Source organism: Silene latifolia, chromosome 1 (genome assembly GCF_048544455.1).
Source record: "Silene latifolia isolate original U9 population chromosome 1, ASM4854445v1, whole genome shotgun sequence".
In the NCBI taxonomy this organism is placed as follows: domain Eukaryota; kingdom Viridiplantae; phylum Streptophyta; class Magnoliopsida; order Caryophyllales; family Caryophyllaceae; genus Silene; species Silene latifolia.
Genome location: NC_133526.1, coordinates 137,950,633 through 137,973,385, shown reverse-complemented (window position 1 = coordinate 137,973,385; position 22,753 = coordinate 137,950,633). Strand labels below are relative to the sequence as shown.

Sequence of the window (22,753 nt, the reverse complement as noted above, 5' to 3'; positions counted from 1 at the left end):
TGATATTCAGTTTTTACATCCAGTTTTTATCTAAGTTTCACATTCAATTTTAGAATATCATAGTTAGGGTTTGGATATTGATTACATCGGATTTTTATTCATACATCTAATCATTCCGTTACTGTTCTCCTGCAATTTTCGGTATTCTTCCTGTTCTACTTTCAGTTCGTTCTATTTCGTTATTAGTATAGAATTGCTAGTTTGATTCCCGAAGCCATCTTATTGTTGTATGCTAATTACCGCTTTAATCATGAATTCAATACTTTATTGCCCTAGTACTATTGTTGTTATCACTTTCAGCATGAGTAGCTAAATAGTTTGTGCTAGGATGTAGGCGAATTATGGCGTAGGCGGCGAAGTATTAAATTGGACTGAATTCGCGTGTCAGTCGATCGACTGACCTCGTGAGGTTACCTTTCGTTTTAATTGATTTTAATGTTGTGTTTAACGAATCGAATGCATGCGACTAGTTGAATGCTTAATATTTGACTGACCCATTAGATCGAGAGATAGGGACAGTTGATTGACCACCAATTAAAATGACTAAACTATGCTGAGTTCGAAAGATAGGTAAAGTTTAGATTATTAGTCACTTTTCAGGACGAAAGTCAGTATTAGTGATATTAGGGACCTATAGCGAGATCGAAAGATGCTATTTGTTAAGAGTGGACCGAGAGGACCTCTTGTTTCCCGCCTCACTTGTGTTCGATTTAGACTATTTAGTATCTTTGCCTTGAAAAGTCGTAATGAACCGACCATCCTAGTACCCCTTCTTTATCTGTTTAATCCATCTTTTTAGTTTACTGTCTTTATTTATTCTTAGCTATAGACCAATTCAACTCAACCCCCACAATTGTTACCTTAGACTAGAATTAGACAGCTAGAAATTACGTCTGCCTCCTTGTGGTTCGACCCTGTTACCACTAGCCTAGGTTAGTCTTAATAGGAAATTATAAATCTTATTTTTGGTACTCACAACGACGGGTATCAAATTTTGGCGCCGTTCTTGGGAGGCAATAGTTCTAATTTTCGGTTGTTTTATTTTTAGTCTTTCTTAGTTTAAGGGACTTTGTTCCTTAAACTTTTCTTATATTCTTTTTGTAGTTTCCTCTTATGCGCAGGTCACGGGGTGGTGAACTAGTACCATTCAATCCCGAGATCGAGAAATCCTTGCGCGAGTTGAGACGGTCACAAAGGGTATTACCGAGCGAGAGGAAGAGCCGAGTACTCTGTCAAGCTATTACGAGAACGAGCTGTTCGAGGAAGATCCACATTCTCACTGTTTCCACTTCTTCACCGAGACAGTTACTTCTCAGAAATTCCGGTCATGGCCGAGGAAGCAAGTATAGCTAGCCATTCTGAGCCGACAGCTGCAAACTTATATAAGGGGTTCGAATTACCAGGAGATGCCAGGAAGTTCGAACCAAAGCCTTCATACATTAATATGGTTGAGAGAAACCAGTTCGGGGGAGCTGCAAACAAAGATGCAGCTAAGCACATGGAAACATTTATTGACTACTGCTGTTCCATACCCCCACCAGCCGGCGTAACTCAAGACCAGATCAAGGAAACCATGTTTATCTTCTCCCTTCGTGATGCTACAAGGGAGTGGTATAGAGATCTGGACCGAGCTGCTCATGGGATCACCGACTGGAAGTCCTTGGCATTGGCATTCTACAAGAAGTACTTTTCTGCTTCTAAGACGATTGCTATTAGAGCCCAAATCACGAGTTTCAAACAAGGGCCAGATGAGAACTTCCACGAGGCATGGTTCCGATTTAAGAAGCTGGTGCGAAGCATACTGCACCATGGTTTCGAAAAATGGAGCTTGTGCAATCATTTCCATAATGGGCTGTATGACGATCAGAGGGACTATTTTGGATGCTGCAGCCAATGGCCGATTTGCTGAGAACTTGGGAGAGACCAAGGGGTGGAAGATCATCGACAATCTAGCCACCCACAAGGCTGAGTATGGGAATTCCAGAGGGAACCAGAGGAGAGTTGCTGAATCTTCCTCTGTAGCTGCACTTGAAGCTCTCACTGCGAGATTTGACAAATATGAATTAGGAGGAGCTTCAAAGGGGGGTCCTTTGTATCAAGTAAATGTTGTGTCAGACGGTCCTTTCGTCTGTGAAAGGTGTGGAGCTGAGGGACACGTTTCGAAGAATTGCCCTAGTCCCTTTGAGTCTTGTGCTGCCTTTCAACATTATAGGCAGACAAACACCTACTATGAGTCTAATGTTCATCCCAACCTGAGGTGGAGTAGCCATAATGTCCTAAATCCAACTCCACCTCCGCAGCAGCAACCCTATGTGCCCCCTCATCAAAAGCAACAACAATATCAAAAACCTCCTTATGTGCCGCAGCAGCAACAACAATCCCATGGTTCTGATTTTGCTGAGTTCAAGAGCTTGTTGCTGAAGGAGTCCCAAGCACGAGAGGTCGGGATGAAGCTACTAGAGAGCCAAATTGCTCAACTGGCTAGTAAGAGTACCTCTCGAGCTCCGGGACACTTACCGACTCAAACCGACCAAAAAGAGACCCTAAACGCCATCACGTTGAGGAGTGGGTCCACCCTGGAGGGGCCTGCCATGGTCGAGGATGCTGTTGAAAAGAATGAGGCAGATCCGAGTCAAAAGAAAGCTGAAACGAATAATTCAAAGAAAAAGGCGTCTACCAGGTATATCAGTCGATCGACTGATATACCAAGTCGATCGCCCGATATGCGGTTCTGACGGCTTCTGGAATGTGTACCTTGGTCGATCGATCGAGGATAGTGGTCGATCGACCAAGATTATCTGCGATAGCGAGATTGTTCGTCCTCCGATGCCCGATAACTTGAGGGACTATTTGTTTCGGGGCACGCGGCTCCAAAGGTGTTAGGGCCAGACCCGAGTGCTGATGGGTCCGCCCCGATTCTGAAGTTCGATCCGATGACGGTTAATGGCTCACATTTGAGACGGTCTGAGGAGGATTCGAGCTCTAACAAGGAGAAAGCAGTGGACTTCCAACCTAAGTCCACGGATGCCAGCATGCGCAACTTAGAGGAGAGGGCTAAGGTACTTCTTACAGCCCCATACCCGGAGAGACTAGTGCCAATAAAGGAACAGGTATTTTTCAGTAAGTTTGAAAAAGTTATTCGTAGCTTGAATGTACAAGTACCCTTCCTTGAGTTGGTCAATCAAGTGCCAGCATACACTAAATTCATGAAACAACTCTTGTCTAAGAAAAAGTCGCTTGAACATGTTCACACTATCGCATTAACTAAAGAGTCATGCTCTTACTTGTCTCACACTGCACCCCATAAGCTAGAGGACCCGGGTAGCTTTTCTGTTCCTTGCAATATAGGTACCTTCTCTATTGAGAAGGCATTATGTGACTTAGGAGCTAGTATAAGCGTCATACCTTTGAGTCTAGCTAGAAAGCTCAAATTGACCAGGTTCGCAGTGACAGATATGACAGTTCAGATGGCTGACCGATCTGCGGTCCAGCCAATAGGAGTCTTAGAGGACATCCCTTTCCAAATAGAGAAGTTCTTCTTCCCCGTCGACTTTGTTGTACTTGACATGCCTGAGGATGCTCATATACCCATTATTTTGGGTAGGCCATTTCTGCACACTACTGGTGCAGTCATAGATGTCGGTCTAGGAACCTTGACTTTCAAAGTGGGAAAACATTCTATTGTTTTTGCCCAACCTGCTAAGAAAAAGGACCCCATGTGGCCTGTAACTTGCAATACGGTTTCTGAAAAGAAATCGTACTTTGTGCTTCCTGAATTGTCTGTCTCTATTACTATTTCTGTGTTAACCCCTCCGCCCCAGACTGGGAGCAAAAGGAGGAAGAATCTGTTGTTTTAGATGTTGCAGGAGCTGGTTTGGGGAAGGAAGTGCTGCAAGTTGCTCCAGCTGTAAAGAAGCCGATCATTCGAAGAGGAGGTCTTGGTTGCCTGAGCTATGGAATCGATGAGGTAGTTGATGACGAGCCGGTCAAAGCCAGAAAGTCTGATTTGGATTCTAACAAGCCCGAAGAGATTCTTGACTGGGGAGATGATGAGAGTGTTGATCCGTTGAGCCATACAGACTTGGAAGCTACGAAAGGTGCAGCTGCTCAGATAAGCACCATTGAGGCTACCTCTAGTAGCCAGAAGCCGACGAAGTGGGCCATACCGTGGTCTTTCTTGATCAACTATTAGTTGATCGAGCTCTTTATAGACTTCATTTTATTTGCTTTTGTTAGACGTTCTTTTTATTGCTTTTGTGTGCGCGAAAACTTCGCATTTTTATTTTGCTTGCTTAGGATTTCATACGTTTGAGACTTTATTTTGGGTTTTGCGCAATTTTGGGCGCGTATTATTGTGCACTTGCAGGTTTTTAGACCTCATTGGCTCAAGTTATTGAGCAAATACGAAGAAATAAGAAGTTACAGCAGTATTTCCAGTCGATCGACTGGCACCATTGGTCGATCGACTGGTCTGCAGGTTCCAGGAGTTTCTGTTCCTGTTCACTTTGGTCGATCGACTGCCATCTGTAGTCGATCGACCTCTGCCGCTGCTGTACTTATTCCCGACCTCTCTCCTGCTATGTTAGGTCGATTTGCGGAATTAAGGGAGTTTTCTACTCCACCTTATCTTCCGTCAGTTATTTATTTCTTCTATTTTTCTCAATTATGCACATAATACCGCTTCATTATTGTTTTTCTCGATTTTATGCGTGGTACTTTGTTTGTCTTTTCAGGTACTTATTGGTAGCACTGCTGGGTACTGAAACCTCCTAGCTCACGCTGGTTTGGGGAGGTTTCCTTTGCTGCGCTTAAAGTCTTGTGAGTTCCCGATTTTCACTTCATGTCATTTTTCTTCATTTTCCCGCAAATTCTCATTTCTCTTTTCTTCATTACATGATTTTGCACAATGGGGACATTGTGCGATTTGGTTTGGGGAAGGGTTTTGCGTCGCATATCAATTGCTTGCATACACGTTTACATTCTGTTTTGCGTTGTTTATTTCATTCATATATTCAAAATAAAAATTTGATAAAATTTCAAAAATTTCAAAAAATGCACGTTTATTATAGCATATAGGTCGAGTCGGAACGATAGTATTTCAAGGATGATATTGCATTTTGCACCTGTTTTTCCTGAACCTTGCTAAATTGACATGTTATTAGTAGGATCGTATATGCATATCTACGAGTTTTCGTTAATATTTTGCTGAACTTGAGACTTGACCTTGAAAATTGGCAAACTACATCATTTTCTGAGATTTAGAGCTTATAACTGGTGACATCTATGACCAGTTTATTTATGAATGTGAGTAGTACTCCTTATGAAGCATGTCACATAAATGTGCATAAATATGAACTTAATCTGCTTAATACCTGTACGCATTCGGTTTGTGGTTAGTTGACACATGTGGTAGAGGTTTCCCTTTATTCGTTTTGCCCATGAACTCCACACTGCCAAAAATATCCCTTTTTGTCCCAATTACTACATCCTACATTTAGCCTGTCCTTTGTCAAGCTAGTAGTCCGTGTTCTTGGGATTGTAACTCATTTTTGGTGGCATATGCTCTGATTGAGACGTTATTGGGAAGATGAAATGAAGGAAGGAAAGAAATAGAAAAAAAAAGAAGAGAAAAGAAAAAAATGATTCAAAAAGAAAGAAAAAAAAAAAGAGTTATGTACTGTTTAAGCAGTCGATCGACTGCCTCTTTTGGTCGATCGACTGAGGTTCGAGGAAAAGAGAAAGAATCAATTGGCATAATCCAAATCCTTATCTTTTGGCGATTTTTGCTCCCATGTATTATTCGTATTTTATGGGGAGTTAGTTGACTACTTTTATACCTGGATATTGTGAGATTTGTGCTTGTTATAGCACCGTTCCATTTGTTTATGAGCAAGAAGTTGGATGTTGCCATATGGTTCCATTTTGGTACTAGCTTGATCACCTGTACCTCCACTTTTCCATAAATGTTTTGCCTCTTCTTACCCATACCTCACATATCCACATTTATACCTCGGCATGTGTCATGGTCTTTTGTTGGTTGGAATGCGTATGTACGGTTATAGAGATTGCTTTCATATTAGATTGCAAGCATGTTCTGATAGGTCGTAGTTAGGTGAGCGTCATTACATTTACTTCTTTCTATCTTACATATATTCACCTGCACTTATTGAGTGATTTGAGCGACCCGTGAGAGTCCAATTCGATAAGTCCCTGCAGTTGACGGTTCAGTAGTTTTAACGACTCCATAACTCGTTTTCATGATCCATTTGCTAATTGATTGTTGGTTGTGCATTAAATTGGTTTAGGCTTTACATGTTGCATTTCGCTCTGAGATTGAACTCGTTCCATTAGGTCATTTGATCGAGTCTAGTTCTTGCTTGGGGACAAGCAAAGGTTCGGTTTGGGGAAGTTTGATGCGTGTCTTTTATATGATGTTTTACATCCCACTTTACACGCATTTCAGAGCTCATTCATGTAGTTTATGCTACATTTCTCCCTATTTCCGTCTACTTCCGTATTTTTGTACATTATTGCAGAAATGTGAAGAATCCAGCGGAAATCGAGCTAAATCCGTCCCCGAGTATCCTGCATTGCATATGACGTGAAGTATTCACCCGAGGAACGAGCTTGGGGCGCAATTCAAGGCCCAAAAGACAAGTCCACGAGTCTATAGAAGTCAAGTAGCAGCTCAAGCAGTCGATCGACCACTGCCATCAGTCGATCGACCAACCATCGGGTTCCAGAAGCTACTGTTTACTGAAGACCAGTCGATCGACCAGTTCTAGCAGTCGATCGACCCAATTGCTATTCCAGACGAGAATTACAAGACCGTGAATCTTGACGCCCAAAGTTATGTTAGGTTTAGGAAATAAAGCTACGTTAGTTGCTATATAACGTAACCTAGAAACATCAGTTTGATATTCAGTTTTTACATCCAGTTTTTATCTAAGTTTCACATTCAATTTTAGAATATCATAGTTAGGGTTTGGATATTGATTACATCGGATTTTTATTCATACTTCTAATCATTCCGTTACTGTTCTCCTGCGATTTTCGGTATTCTTTCTGTTCTACTTTCAGTTCGTTCTATTTCGTTATTAGTATAGAATTGCTAGTTAGATTCCCGAAGCCATCTTATTGTTGTATGTTAATTACCGCTTTAATCATGAATTCAATACTTTATTGCCCTAGTACTATTGTTGTTATCACTTTCAGCATGAGTAGCTAAATAGTTTGTGCTAGGATGTAGGCGAATTATGGCGTAGGCGGCGAAGTATTAAATTGGATGATTCGCGTGTCGGTCGATCGATCGACATACTTGGTCGATCGACTGACCTCGTGAGGTTACCTTTCGTTTTAATTGATTTTAATGTTGTGTTTAACGAATCGAATGCATGCGACTAGTTGAATGCTTAATATTTGACTGACCCATTAGATCGAGAGATAGGGATAGTTGATTGACCACCAATTAAAATGACTAAACTATGCTGAGATCGAAAGATAGGTAAAGTTTAGATTATTAGTCACTTTTCAGGACGAAAGTCAGTATTAGTGATATTAGGGACCTATAGCGAGATCGAAAGATGCTATTTGTTAAGAGTGGACCGAGAGGACCTCTTGTTTCCCGCCTCACTTGTGTTCGATTTAGACCTGTTTAGTATGCTATCGCCGAAGCTGTAATGAGCCGACCATCCTAGTACCCCTTCTTTATCTGTTTAATCCGTCTTTTTAGTTTACTGTCTTTATTTATTCTTAGCTATAGACTAATTCAACTCAACCCCCACAATTGTTACCTTAGACTAGAATTAGACAGCTAGAAATTACTTCTGCCTCCTTGTGGTTCGACCCTGTTACCACTAGCTTAGGTTAGTCTTAATAAGAAATTATAAATCTTATTTTTGGTACTCACAACGACGGGTATCACCATCCTCCTAAAAATACCGGCGTTTCCTTAAATAGGGACTTAATCGTCATTTAAGCCCTTAGTTAACCCTAATGCATCCACCTAATTTCCACTATAAATACCCCATTAGTCTTATTGGAAGAGCATGTTCCTCTTAGACATCTTTAGTGTAGTTAATATCAATCAAATCTCTCTTTAGTTTTGTAATCAACAATTAATCAAGTTTTAATACAAGTTTTATTTCCTTAATCTCTCTTTTGTTCATCCTTTATTTTGGGTAGTTGAAGATTATTTGGGTTATTATTGGGAGATTGACAACCTCTCAATCAAGCATCAAGTACTGCTTTTATTCTTGCTTTATTATTGGAATCATTAGTAGGTATAATTCTCTTAATCCCTTTTTAATTATTGTTAATTGCTTTCATTTATTCATCATGTTTCACTTTGTTGGTATGATTGACAACCTTGCTAGCATGTTCAACATGATAATGAGTGAGTAGTCACCTAGCTAGGGTTAATGGGTAATTAGGGGAAACCAACATGGGGAATGATTCATACTTAAATTTATATGCTTTCATGGTTTATTTGCTTGCTTGTTTTGATCTCAACTCATGCACATGTTATGTTTGAGGAAATGCGAGCCTATGAATCCTTGCATTTTTTACCCATCACCTATCTTTTCAATGAGACTTGTAAGACATAAACCAACTCGAGTCTCATTAGACCATGCATGTTGTTGAGTAGGGAAGATTAAGTCGACTTGTAGGTGTTGTACAATCTAATCGATTCGGCTCCGGGACCCAAACTTTCCTAGGATTGTAAGATATAACCCAACTCAATCCATCACAACAATAATTGCTTGCTTATAATTTGAGAACATGTTTGTATGATCAATTCCCATGATTCCCCTATGACCCCATGACACCCTAGTGCTTTGTATCAATTGTTTACAACCCTTTTAGTTCATCTTGCTTGTTTACTTTCATTACTATTTAGTTTAGTGACCTTCTACATCAAACCCAATTGTGACACCCCTAAGACACCACTAGTTGCAATAGAAATCTCATCTCAATTCCCGTCCCTTGGGATCCGACCTTTACTTGCCTCTTTACTAATTTTAGAGTTGTTTGTGAAGTTATAAATTGTGTTTTGGTCTAGGTGCTCCTAACGACAAGTTACCGAAAATAACTTTGTGATTCCCGACCAAAAATGGCGCCGTTGCCGGGGACGGTGTTAACTTGATTTAGATTTTCTTATATTGTTATTAGTTGTGTCTTTCTTTGCCTTGGGGAAGTAAAACTCCTCAAGGTTTGTTCTAATTGTATTCGAGTTGTTTGATATTTTGCATGTCTAGAAGGTCACAAGGTGATTTGTTACCTTTTGATCGTGAAATTGAAAGAACTTTGACAACCAATAGAAGACTTGCTAGGAAAAATTTGAGAGGTATTGGTGAGGTTGTAGATATTCAACCAACTTTTGAGTTCATCAACCCTTTTGCAAGAGAAGGTGAGGAGAACCCAACACAAAATACAACACAAAATCAACCCACTATGCCTAAGTTTTCATCACATTCCGTACCCACCGAGGAGAACCTACCCAATGGTACTCCCACACCACAACATCTAACCGGAAATTTTATTGCCAAATCCGCATTTATCCAATTAGTCGAAAGAAGCCAATTTGGTGGGATGCCTAGTGAAGACCCTCATTCTCATATGGAAACCTTTTGTGACTATTGTGATGCGATTTCTCAAACCGGTGTAACTCAAGACCAAATTAGATGGGTCTTATTTCCTTTTTCTCTAATTGGAACCGCGAAACAATGGTTGAAAGGCCTTGATAAAGCTACTCTCGGAATTGATTCTTGGAAGAAGTTGGCTCTAGCTTTCTACAAAAAGTTCTATCCACCGGAAAAGACTAACATGCTAAGAGCTCAAATTACGGGTTTTAAGCAAAGGGATGAAGAATCTTTGTATGAAGCTTGGGAGCGGTTCAAGGGAATTTGTCGCTCATGTCCTCACCGTGGACTTAGCGAGTGGTTCTTGGTACAACAATTTTGGAACGGTCTATATGAAGATTCAAGGAACATTCTCAACATGGGATCAAATGGAATGTTCACCGAAGTTGATGACAATCAAACTTGGAACAAGATTGAGGAAATGGCGGTCCATAACTCACAATATAGTAGACCTCGCAAGGCTACTAGAGGAGGAAAGCATGAAGTGGACTCCATTACTCAATTGGGTGCTCAACTTAGTGCTCACATTGATACAATCAATTTGAAGTTTGAAAAAGCTATGGCTAGACTTGAAGAAGCCTCAAAATCACCAAAGCATCATGTTAATGCCATGACGGCATCTTCATCAATCCCAAGTGGGTTATGTGAGAATTGTGGAACTTTGGGACATGACCAAAGTGAATGTGAACAAGTGAATGCTTTCCAAGCATACAAGAGTGGTACCCCTTATTCCAATTATTACAATGAAAACACCAAATTCCATCCAAATCTCTCATACAAAAGCCAAAATGTTCAAAACCCTCAAACAACATACACCCCACCACCCATGAGAAACCAAAATCAAAGACCCTTTTACAACCAAAACCAAGGTTACCAAAATCAAACTCCATACAATCAACAAAATGACCAAGGTTTTGATGTTCAAAAAGCGGTCCTCCAAATGCAAAAGAATCAACAAGAATTTTTCACTCAAATGCAAAAAGATAGTCAAGCAAAGGAAATAACCATCAACAACATCCTAGCTCACACCAAAATGTTAGAAACCCAATTGACTCAACTAGCATCTTCAAGCTCACAAAGATAAAAGGGGCAATTACCACCTCAAAGTAATCCCCCAAGACATGAAACGGTTAATGCCATTCACTTGAGAAGTGGTACAAGGTATGAAGCACCGAAGAAGAAAGTTGAGGATGAAGTTGTGGAAGCTAGTGATAAAGAAGAAATTGTGCAAAACTCCAAGGATGGAGAACCATCAAAAGAAGAGATTTCAAAGAAAAATGAAGACAAGGTTAAGGAGAAGGAGCCTATTGTGATTAGACTTCCTTTTCCAAGTCGTAAGCCAAGCCCAAATTTGATGACCAACTTGGAAAATTTATGGAAATTGTGAAGAATTTGGAAGTCTCGATTCCTTTCACGGAATTAATCAATCACGTGCCGGCCTATGCAAAATACATGAAAGACATCCTCACAAAGAAGAAGTCGATCCGGAAGCTTGAGACCATCGCCTTCACTAAGGTGAGTAGTGCAATACTTCAAGGGAGTTCACCTCGAAAACTCAAGGATCTGGGAAGCTTATCAATACCGTGTACCATTGGCGACACCACGATCAACAAAGCCTTATGTGATCTAGGGGCTAGTGTGAGTGTTATGCCGTACTCGGTGAGTAAAAGGTTGGGGATGTGAGAGCTTAAATGCACCAATATCACACTCCAAATGGCCGATAGATCGACGAAGACACCATTAGGGATATGGGAAGATGTTCCCGTAAGAGTTGGAAAATTTTTCATCCCGGTGGACTTTGTCATTGTTGACATGGAAGACGACTCCAACATTCCAATCATCCTAGGAAGACCTTTCTTACACACCGCGGGTGCGGTGATTGATGTGAAACATGGAGAGCTCACTCTAGAAGTGGGAGATGAGAGTATAACTTTTAATCTCGATAAGACTATGAGAGCTCCACATTTGCATGAACCATGTTTTATGATTGATCATTATAGCCGGAAGGATGATAGGAAGAAGTCGGAACTCCAATGGAAGAAGAAAATTGAAGATGCTCTATTCAAAGAGCAAGTGAGTTGTAACAAAGAGAGCTTGCAAAGCTCATCAAAGTCAAGCAAAGAAGAAGAAGATGGCCTCATTGGCCAAGACAAGAAATTGGGAGAGTTGTCTCTATCAACTCAAGAGATCTTTAGTGATCAAGTGGATAAAGTTTGTGGTCTTTGGGAAGACGAGTTTGAAGGGATTTTTAATCCCTACATTGGCAATGCTATCGATCAAGACCGACAACAAGGGCAAAGATCTATTGAAGATCTTTATCATGATAATGAACAAGCTTTTGATTATTTCTTCAAGGTGTTGAGCAACATCAACAACACCTTGGACATGCTCCCATGACAATCTCTCTAAGGATGAGAGTTTGGTGCAGTCCTCCCTAAACCACCATTTGTAAATATTTCTAACTCCCTAACTCGCATTTCAATTCTTGTATTGCATTTTTGTTATTTTTGGATTTTTATACTTTGATCAAGATAATTATCATGTTTGAGAGAAGTGAGGGAGGGACTAATGATTTCAATTGATGTGTAGTGCTTTAGCTTAGTGTGGGGATAGAAATTGCCTAGGCTATTCATGCCTTAGTAGTGCCCCCACAATGAAGAACACGAGATTTTGAAGAATGGAAAAATGACAAGGGATATGCAAGTAAACGGATGGAACTGAATCCGGGTAAAAGGGGTAGAATCCGAGTGGTTTCAAGAGAATCCGCCCGTCTTCAGGCAATCCGGGCATATTGGGCAGAAGACGCCCATCTTTCTGAGCTGAATTTTTGAAATTTTTGGACTGTTAGCAAATCCGGGCATCCTGCAGTAGAAGCCGCCCGTCTTCAGAAAGACGCTCGTCCTGAAGGGAAAGACGCCCGTCTTTTTGGCTGAGAAAAACAAGAAAAATCTCTGGAAAGGAATCCGCCCGTCTTCACTGAAAGACGCCCGTCCCGCATTTACAAATCCGAGCGTCTTTGCTGAAAGACGCCCGTCTTTAGGCGAGAATTTCCCAACCCAGAACAGGCAGAATCCGGCCGTCCCGAAGGAAAGCCACCCGTCTTCCCCCTGCATTTCAAATATTTCGGGTTTATTATAAACCCCCTCCCACATTCATTTCTTCATTTCCTCATTCAAAACACTACTCATAAACCCCATAACTCCAAAACCCTCATCCTCTCCATCACAAAAACAAGATTCCTCACCAACATTCACCAAAATCAAATCAAAACATCCTTTTAACAACAAATCAATCACTCCTCTTTCAACAAAAATCAAAACCAAGCACAAAATCTTCAACCTTTGAGTCGATTTTTGAATTCATAAAGGCAAAGCCTTTCATCTTTAAATCGATTTGGGTACACTTAAAAATTGAAGATTTTCACTCTTCTCTTGGTTTAATCATCAATGGCAAGGACAAAGGGAGCAACAAAGGCAAAGGCACCAAAGGCAAAGGCACTCTCATCAAGACAAAAGAGTCTTCAAGCAAAGAAAGCATTGGCTATGGTGGTAGCTAGCCCAAACTTGGAAGTGCAACAACAACAACCTCCCATGGAAGCAACAACATCTACTACTCCGGAAATTGATCAACTTTCGAACTATCCGGAGGTAATTTTCATTTCCAAATCCCATAGGGACACTTTTGCCAAGTATGCTAGAAAATCATTTATATCCACCAAGTTTATTTGTGAAGATGCCTTAGATAATTTGGGTGTCCTTGAGAAAACTAGAGCCTTCTTTAAAGCCATGGGGTTGGAAAAATTGTTTGAATCAAAAGAATTGACATACCCCTCCTTTACCTTAGAATTTTTGAGTTCTTTAAAAGTTAACAAGGTTGAGACTATGGAAAGCATCGAGTTTCGCCTAGCTAATATGAGTAGGCGCATCTCCTTTGAGGAAATGGGTAAAGCTTTGGGTCTTAGTGATTCACCGAGTTATTTCAAGAATGTTGGCAAAAATGACCCCGCTCCTCTTTGGGAGGCGATTTCCGGAAGGAAATTTGAGAACTTTCATGCTAGTCGCGCTCTATTAGTCCACCATCCGGGCATTAGAGTGTGGAACAAGGTCATAGGAAACACCATCATTGCAAGAAAAGACACCAACCATTTCACCAAACTCGATTTTGTTCTTCTTGAGTCGGCCTTGAACATTGGAAGGGAATTCACCAAGCCTTTCAACTCTTTAAGGCTTTTGGTGGATTGATGGCTAAACATTGATTGTGTGAAGCAAGGCACTACCGTTATTGTGAATGGAGGTCTAGTCACTATTTTAGCCAAATACTTTGATCCGAACTTCAACAAGGATAGCAAGTATGTGGCGAAAAAGGGTGGTCATCTCATTGATATTGATACTATGATAAACAAATACAAGTGGGTCTCTCATAACCCTTTTGACACCAAGTATGGATGGCTCACAAGTGAGGCTATATCTTTTACTTTGCCTTCGAAGATTTGTTGTTTAAGTGTCTACCGGACCAACTATCTCCTTCCTTTTTCAAAAGAGGCCGAATTTTTGATCCGACAAAAAAAGGGTGAAATTGAAATGCCCTCCTCTTCCATTGTCACACCACCCTATCCTTTCAAGTACCAATAGTTCAAACCCGAACGATTTGAAGCAAACAAGGATTATGTGACTCTTCTTATGCAAGAGATGCACAAGAAAGCCTTCAAGGACCGGGAAGATGCTTACTTAGCCCAATATCCACCCCTCCTTCACTTAACTAGGCAAGGACTACTTGATCCTTCATGTCCTTTGCCTAGTTGGGCGGATAGGGAAGTCTTCTTTCCGAGTGCATCTAGGGGTGAGCTTCCGGGTGACAATGAGGTTGTTGGTGATGAAGATGTTGATGATAACATTGATGAAGAAGCTAGTGAAGAAGGAGAAGAGGATGATGAACAAGGTGAACAAGAAAGTGAGGAGGGAAGTGGTGATGAGTCTACTTCTAGTGAGGAAGATGATGATAGTGATGATATGATGGAAGATTAGCAAGCTTTGGAGGCTCCTACCCTCTCGAGGTTTGTTCTACTTCTTTCTTTGTTTAATTATTTTTCTTGATCATAGTTGGAGTAGTCCTAGCACCATAGAGGACTAACACCTCGGCCCCATTGAGGTGTTCTCATTTTATTGTTCCCACCTTTTAAAATCCAAATTGACAAATTAGTTTCATGCATTGCATCGTGTGTGCATGAACTACACCCAACCTTAGGACATTAGAAATAATGTCTAACTCGGTTTGGGGAAGTAAATGCATACACAACGGGAGGTAATCTAAATTATCCTCTCCGTCATAAACAAAAAAAACCATGCATCATGTAGTGTAGATTAGTGTAGCTTGCATTTAGTGTAGAAATCATGCATCATGTTTGCATAATTTCCCATCATTTTGCCCATTGAGGACAATGCCCATATTAGTGTGGGGATGGGGAATTCTAACTTAACTTTTATTCAAAAAATCCAAAAAAATTGAAAAATTTCGAAAAACCATAAAAATTTGAAAATTTCAAAAACCAAAAACAAGTTCATTTCCTTTGTAGTGTAGTCTTGTATATATATTATTGTATATATTGTGTTTGTTCTATCCTTGTTCACATTGATCGACTACGCCACATCTGAGACATGAGGATATTGAAGACCGCATGGTATGATCTTTCCAATCTCCTTTTTCCTCTTTATGTTAATGACTATGTGGCTTTATTTTGATTGATGCGGTATAACAATGTGAACTTAGGACTTGCATTTAGTTTATATGTCATATTAGTTGGTAGAATCACTTGCATTATGATGTATATAATAGTTGCATCATGGTATATAGTTGCATTTAGATGAAATATTTTGAAAAGTGCCTAATTGGGAACTTTGACAAGAGCAATTAAGCCATTACAAATACTTTTTCAACTTAAGACTTCGCCTACTAGAATGGATGTAAAACAACCTAGATTGTGTCATACTAGTGTCTTTCGACCCATGACCCAAAGCCTAGTCAAGGGTTTGCATGTGAGTCACCTATCCAACCCCGTGATGCGATGTGGACTTGGTTAACTTGTCTAGGTGACCTTGATTGACCTTGTGGTATGGCAACCCAAAAATACTTTCTATCAATAAGTTTGAAGTGCTCATTTCAAAGATTTTCTTATGTGGAAACATTTTATTGCCAAGGAAACCTCAAATGTTTTGAAATGTTGAAATGTTGAGAATTTTAGTCGTTTTGATGGAGGCGTACCACTTCGATGTGCTTTGGAGAGGGATCCATTGAATTGGGCCCCCACACGGTTGTGAATTCAACCGCCCAGAGACAGAGTGACTTTCACCCCGAAAAGCTATTATCTAGAGGTTAACCGGTTGCCTAATAAGCGATTGGCGAAAGCAAAGGACATTAGCACGGAAGGGACAAACCCCATCTCTAATTATTGAAATGTGAAAGTTGAATAAGGTCAATTTTTGAATACTAGTCATATCCACTCTTGTTTACAACGATTTGAGCATTTCATCCCCAAAAAGCCTTTTTGTCAAGCCACTTTGTCGAGCTTGGGACGATCCATGACCTTTACGTTTGTAGAGAACTCGAGACTTGTCATGTCATATGCTACTAGCATCATAGGGATCATCATTCCACGCCATCCGATCGCTCTTGACGAAAGTATTTGGAAATTGAGGACGAAAGTAGTCTAGTTTAACACCATTTGGAGGTGATTTAGTGCCATCCTCTTAGCCTTAGTTATTTGTTGAACTAGTATTTGTGACGGAATATATGCTCTTAAATTTGTTTCCCTTTTAGTTGACTCCGCCACTTGATGAGGAAGTGGCTATTCCTTTTGTAGATGCATCCATTATTTGATTTTGTGTGCTTAATGTTTGGATGTGTCGCCATTTTGGCAAGACCCACCTTGCCTTGCAAAAAGGCATCCTACCTCATGGTTGTCTTATTGTGAGTTTAAGGGGCGGAGTGAGACCCGCTAATTGTCTTATATCGGCTATGTTATTAGGTTAGTTTAAATAATGGTACTAGTCTTTGTCACCTCTTTACTCGGGACGAGCAAAGGTTCGGTTTGGGGATATTTGATGTGACCATAATTAGAGCATATTTAGTCCCCAAATTAGCCTTGTTCCCATGCTTTTTAGTGTATATTTGGGTCATTTATTGTCTTTAGTTCTTTGTTTTGCATATTCTTTGAGGTTTTGTGTCCTTGGTAGGAAAGGAGGGCAAACCTTGCATTTTCATGGCAAAATGAGACTAAATTGATTGAATTCAATGACCAAGCATCAAGGAGAGACAAGATTAGAAGGCCTTTGTACATACTATAGTAGATGGGCAATGATGAGGAAAGATCCTTGCATCCCCAAGGAAATCCCCAAGGATTTTATGAAGAAAAGGGAAGAAAAGAAGAAGAAGCAAGACTGAGCAGAAATCCGTGCGGATTGTGCTGAAGACGCCCGTCCTCCACCTTCACAATCCGTGCATCTTCTCCCAAAGCCGCCCGGGCAGCAGCTACCAGAAGACGCCCGTCTTCTCCCAAAGACGCCCGGGCAGAGACCCCTGAATCCGCACGTCCCATGCCTAAGACGCACGGATTCCAAGACAACACAACTTCGTTTCTTCAAGCTTCAAGAAAGCTGCCCATCCTTCTAAAAATACCGGCGTTTCCTTAAATAGGGACTTAATCGTCATTTAAGCCCTTAGTTAACCCTAATGCATCCACCTAATTTCCACTATAAATACCCCATTAGTCTAATTAGAAGAGCATGTTCTTCTTAGAAATCTTTAGTGTAGTTAATATCAATCAAATCTCTCTTTAGTTTTGTAATCAACAATTAATCAAGTTTTAATACAAGTTTTATTTCCTTAATCTCTCTTTTGTTCATCCTTTATTTTGGGTAATTGAAGATTATTTGGGTTATTATTGGGAGATTGACAACCTCTCAATCAAGCATCAAGTACTTTTATTCTTGCTTTATTATTGGATTCATTAGTAGGTATAATTATCTTAATCCCTTTTTAATTATTGTTAATTGCTTTTATTTATTCATCGTGTTTCACTTTGTTGGTATGATTGACAACCTTGCTAGCATGTTCAACATGATAATGAGTGAGTAGTCACCTAGCTAGGGTTAATGGGTACTTAGGGGAAATCAACATGGGGAATGATTGATGCTTAAATTAATATGCTTTCATGGTTTATTTGCTTGCTTGTTTTGATCTCAACTCATGCACATGTTATGTTTGATGAAATGCGAGCCTATGAATCCTTGCATTTTTTACCCATCACCTATCTTTTCAATGAGACTTGTAAGACATAAACCAACTCGAGTCTCATTAGACCATGTATGTTGTTGAGTAGGGAAGATTAAGTCGACTTGTAGGTGTTGTACAATCTAATCGATTCGGCTCCGGGACCCAAACTTTCCTAGGATTGTAAGATATAACCCAACTCAATCCATCACAACAATAATTGCTTGCTTATAATTTGAGAACATGTTTGTATTATCAATTCCCATGATTCCCCTATGACCCCATGACACCCTAGTGCTTTTTATCAATTGTTTACAACCCTTTTAATTCATCTTGCTTGTTTACTTTCATTACTATTTAGTTTAGTGACCTTCTACATCAAACCCAATTGTGACACCCCTAAGACACCACTAGTTGCAATAGAAATCTCATCTCAATTCCCGTCCCTTGGGATCCGACCTTTACTTGCCTCTTTACTAATTGTAGAGTTGTTTGTGAGGTTATAAATTGTGTTTTGGTCTAGGTGCTCCTAACGACAAGTTACCGAAAACATCTTTGTGATTCCCGACCATTTGGAATGGGTTTTGGAATGGGTTTTGTGGCTATGATGGGGTAGTCACGGGATAGAGCTCTCATACTCGGCTCCCTGCCCTCTTTTCCCCTTCCTTTATTCCTTTTCTATTTTTCCTTTATGATGGTTAGGCTGGCATATTGGGCCATATTGCTGTGTGTTATAAATGGACCGATTTATAAGTTCGACTATTGGGCCATATTTAGTTTATGGGTACCTATGTTTGGTTCATTCGAATGGTTTAATTCCCGTCTCGTGTTCTATACAAGTAATCCGTTAATTATCGCTCTTTCACACATCCTATTTATTGGACTTTACATGTTTATTTGGTTGGGCTTGTCATATTCAATCACGTGGATTTGTCTTGTTAATTTAAGTGGATTTATCTTGTTAATTTAATTGGACTTGTCTAGCTTGCTTGTTGGGCTTGTCTTCTTTATTTAATTGGGCTTTTCCTAGTCCATTCATTAGATTTCACATGACTTATTTATTGGGCTCATAAATGGGTCACTTGGACTTGGTCACATTTTATCCCGTATATTTCATATACCGTAGATTATTCATTATCACTTGTTATATTTTATATAACCGGCATGTTAAATTAGAAAATGGAATATCTATTAATATAAGACAAGTCTGAGTTATTATTATTAAATAGTTATTTGTGAAGAGTCATATTCTTGATAATGCCTTGTATTGTTCTGTTGTGAGAGTCTCGGTCCTATCGGATACTAGAGGTGAGCTATAAGCCCTCTAGTTGCGATATGATCGTCGGTGTTGATGTTCTCATCCGTACTTATGGCGAGATGCAAGCCATAAGTATGAATGTGACATTAATGATCCCGTGTCATATGATGTTTGCATGATCATTCTTACTCTTATTGTGACTCAAGTGTGACGTTTTACATTGTGTGACGACTTGACTTTCCTTCTTTACCCTTTCGGACCTTTGGTTATGGATATGTGTGCCATATTTCCGGATTGGGTTATCCTTCCGCCTCTTCGGACCTTTGGTTACGGACTGTGTGCCATGTTTCCGATTTGGGGTTACTCGACCTTTGGTTACGGACTGTGTGCCATGTTTCGAGTCTTGGATGCGGATAGGTCACCGCATGTCGAATCGGGTGACGTCCATCCCGAGAGTCTGGATCCAGGTTTAGACGAGGACCGTATTATGATCGTCGTCCTACCAGGAGGTTGAAGTCTAGGATGTACTCTTGTGTGTGGTATCTCGGATATGCTTTAAAGGTAGCCTCTGAGCCGGATACTCTGTCTACACTTTGTGTCGGTCTTACACTGGTTGAGTCGTGTCAATATGAGTTGGTTGACTTTATTGTTCTATGCCGTTGATTGCATACTTATTCCAATGTATCATGCCTATTCCATCAAGAATGTACCATGTCTATCTCATCATGATTTTCATTATATCTCCTTGTTCTCTATTTTTTCATACATGTTGCATGATTAATATGTTTAATTAAGTGGTTGTTTACTTGCATTTCGACATATTGTGGCTGGGAGGACCTTGAGTTACTCCCCACTGACTGTGGCGTTCATGTTTACATGAATGACAGGTTGTGAAGATGCTTACGTGGGGAAGACGTGTGGGCTAGCGAGAACTAAACCCTTGGACCTTAGTTGCTAGATTAGAAAACCCTTATATGTTTATTCGTGGGATATCTTTTCCCCGCCTTCTAGACTTGGGTTGTAATAACCTAAATTTGTCTATTATTGTTTTCGTTTCATTTCGTTTTTGGCACCCGCGTGTTAATCCTTAACTTATAACAAAAAGTTTTTAAAATTTCAAAATTTCCGCTATAATTTATTAGTTATATTTTCCGCTTTATCGCGGGGTGTCACATGATGACTATAATTTGAGAACTTTTTCTTTGACTATTTGTAACACCCCTAATTTCTATAATATATTTCTTTAATTTTATTTTCCCATATTTCATATTTTATTTTATGAGAAAATATCCGTCTCTTGTCTTTTTAGGTCGTTGGGTTTGAAAACGGTGAAGACCCGCTCTTTTCTTGGGCCTCATGTGGTTTTTGGTGTAGATGGGTAAGTTTTGGGCCTAAGCTTGAAATAAATGATGTGATAAATATTTGAGCATATTTAGTCCCCGAATTAGCCTCGTTCCTATGCTTTTTAGTGCATATTTGGGTCATTTACTATCTTTAGTCCTTTGTTTTGCATATTCTTTGAGGTTTTGTTTCCTTGGTAGGAGAGGACTGCAAACCTTGCATTTTTATGGCAAAATAGAGCTAAATTGATCGAATCTAATGACCAAGCATCAAAGAGAAGACAAGACTAGAAGGCCTTTGTACATATTATAGTAGATGGGCAATGATGAAGAAATCCTTGCATCTCCGACAAAATCCCGGAGGATTATTGGAAGAAGAAAGAAGAAAAGAAGAAAAAGGATGGCTGGGACAAGATCCGCTTGTCCAACCAGCCAGGACCCCCGTCCAAGACTGCCAGAATCAAAGTGTCCAACCACTCGGACGCCCGTCCAGAAGCCTCCCAGGACGCTCGTCCAAGCTACCCATCACTTACCTTTTCAATGAGACTTGTAAGACATAAACCAACTCGAGTCTCATTAGACCATGCATATAGTTGAGTAGGGAGGATTAAGTCGACTTGTAGGTGTTGTACAATCTAATCGATTAGGCTCCAGGACCCAAACTTTCCTAGGATTGAAAGATATAAATCAACTCGATCCTATCACAACAATAATTGCTTGCTTATAATATGAGAATATGTTTGTATGATCAATTCCCATGAATCCCCTATGACCCCATGACACCCTAGTGCCTTTATTCAACCAAATACTATTGAGTTCATCAACCCTTTTGCAAGAGAAGGTGAGGAGTACCCAATACAAAATCAAGCACCAAATCAATCACAAAATCAACCCACAATGCCTAAGTTTTCATCACATTCCGTACCAACCGAGGAGAACCTACCCAATGGTACTCCCACACCACAACACTTAACCGGAAATTTCAATGCAAAATCCGCATTTATCCAATTAGTCGAAAGAAGCAAATTTGGGGGATGCCTAGTGAAGACCCTCATTCCCATATGGAAACTTTTTGTGACTATTGTGATGCGATTTCACAAACCGGCGTAACTCAAGACCAAATTCGATGGGTCTTATTCCCTTTTTCTCTAATTGGCACCACAAAACAATGGTTGAAAAGCCTTGATAAACTACTCTTGTAATTGACTCTTAGAAGAAGTTGGCTCTAGCTTTCTACAAAAAATTCTACCCTCTGGAAAAGACTAACATGCTAAGAGCTCAAATTACGAGTTTTAAGCAAAGGGATGAAGAATCTTTGTATGAAGCTTGGGAGCGATTCAAAGGAATTTGTCGCTCATGTCCTCATCATGGACTTAGCGAGTGGCTCTTGGTACAACGATTTTAGAATGGTCTTTATGAAGACGCAAGAAACATTCTCAACATGGGATCAAACGGTATGTTCACCGAAGTTGACGACAATCAAACTTGGAACAAAATTGAGGAAATGGCGGTCCATAATTCACAATATAGTAGACCTCGCAACGCTACTAGAGGAGGAAAGCATGAAGTGGACTCTATTACTCAATTGGGTGCTCAACTTAGTGCTCATATTGATACCATCAACTTGAAGTTTGAGAAGGCTATGGCTAAACTTGAAGAAGCCTCTAAATCACCAAAGCATCATGTTAATGCCATGGTAGCATCTTCATCAATCCCAAGTGGGATATGTGAGAATTGTGGAACTTTGGGATGACAGGGCAGTCGTATACCTATCAAAAATAACTAACTGGCTCTAACTAATATAGCTAGGGAAGTCGGGTCGATCTCCACAGGGAGATGGGAAAATGTCAGCTTTGTCTAAGTTCATCACGGTAACCAACATGGGGGTTTTAATTGGGTTGTTGTTCTAAACTAACGAGAATGAGAAAGAGAAAAAGGCAGAGAAAAAGGATTAAGCAGATAAAGAAAGAAGCTAAGACAGACAGTTCACCATGATCATTCGGTCAAGTAATTTAGGTCTAAGGTCAATGCAAGTATGGTCCGAGGAGCAGTGAATATCTCCTTCCGGTCTCAATTCGCCCTAAAGCACAAATAGCTTAGCTTCCGCCCTCACTACAGTGCCCTAATGTTCGCTACGAGTCTCGCCCTTTCCAACCTTCTGGTCTAGGTCAAGGTTTACTATGATTTACATGTCCAATCGCGTCGACTCAATTAGACAGATACAAATAAATGCAGCGATTAACAACAAG

General features: G+C 40.1%; 2 non-coding genes across 2 annotated transcripts; both read right to left on the bottom strand.

Annotated features, from left to right (window-relative positions):
* Window positions 1-9,825: 9,825 nt before the first annotated feature.
* LOC141618482 (small nucleolar RNA R71) lies at window positions 9,826-9,932 on the bottom strand. The gene has a single exon (XR_012531408.1). It is a non-coding gene; the product is annotated as a small nucleolar RNA R71 (small nucleolar RNA).
* An 11,839-nt stretch (window positions 9,933-21,771) lies between these two features.
* On the bottom strand, window positions 21,772-21,878 carry LOC141625632 (small nucleolar RNA R71). The gene has a single exon (XR_012535405.1). It is a non-coding gene; the product is annotated as a small nucleolar RNA R71 (small nucleolar RNA).
* Window positions 21,879-22,753: the final 875 nt, after the last annotated feature.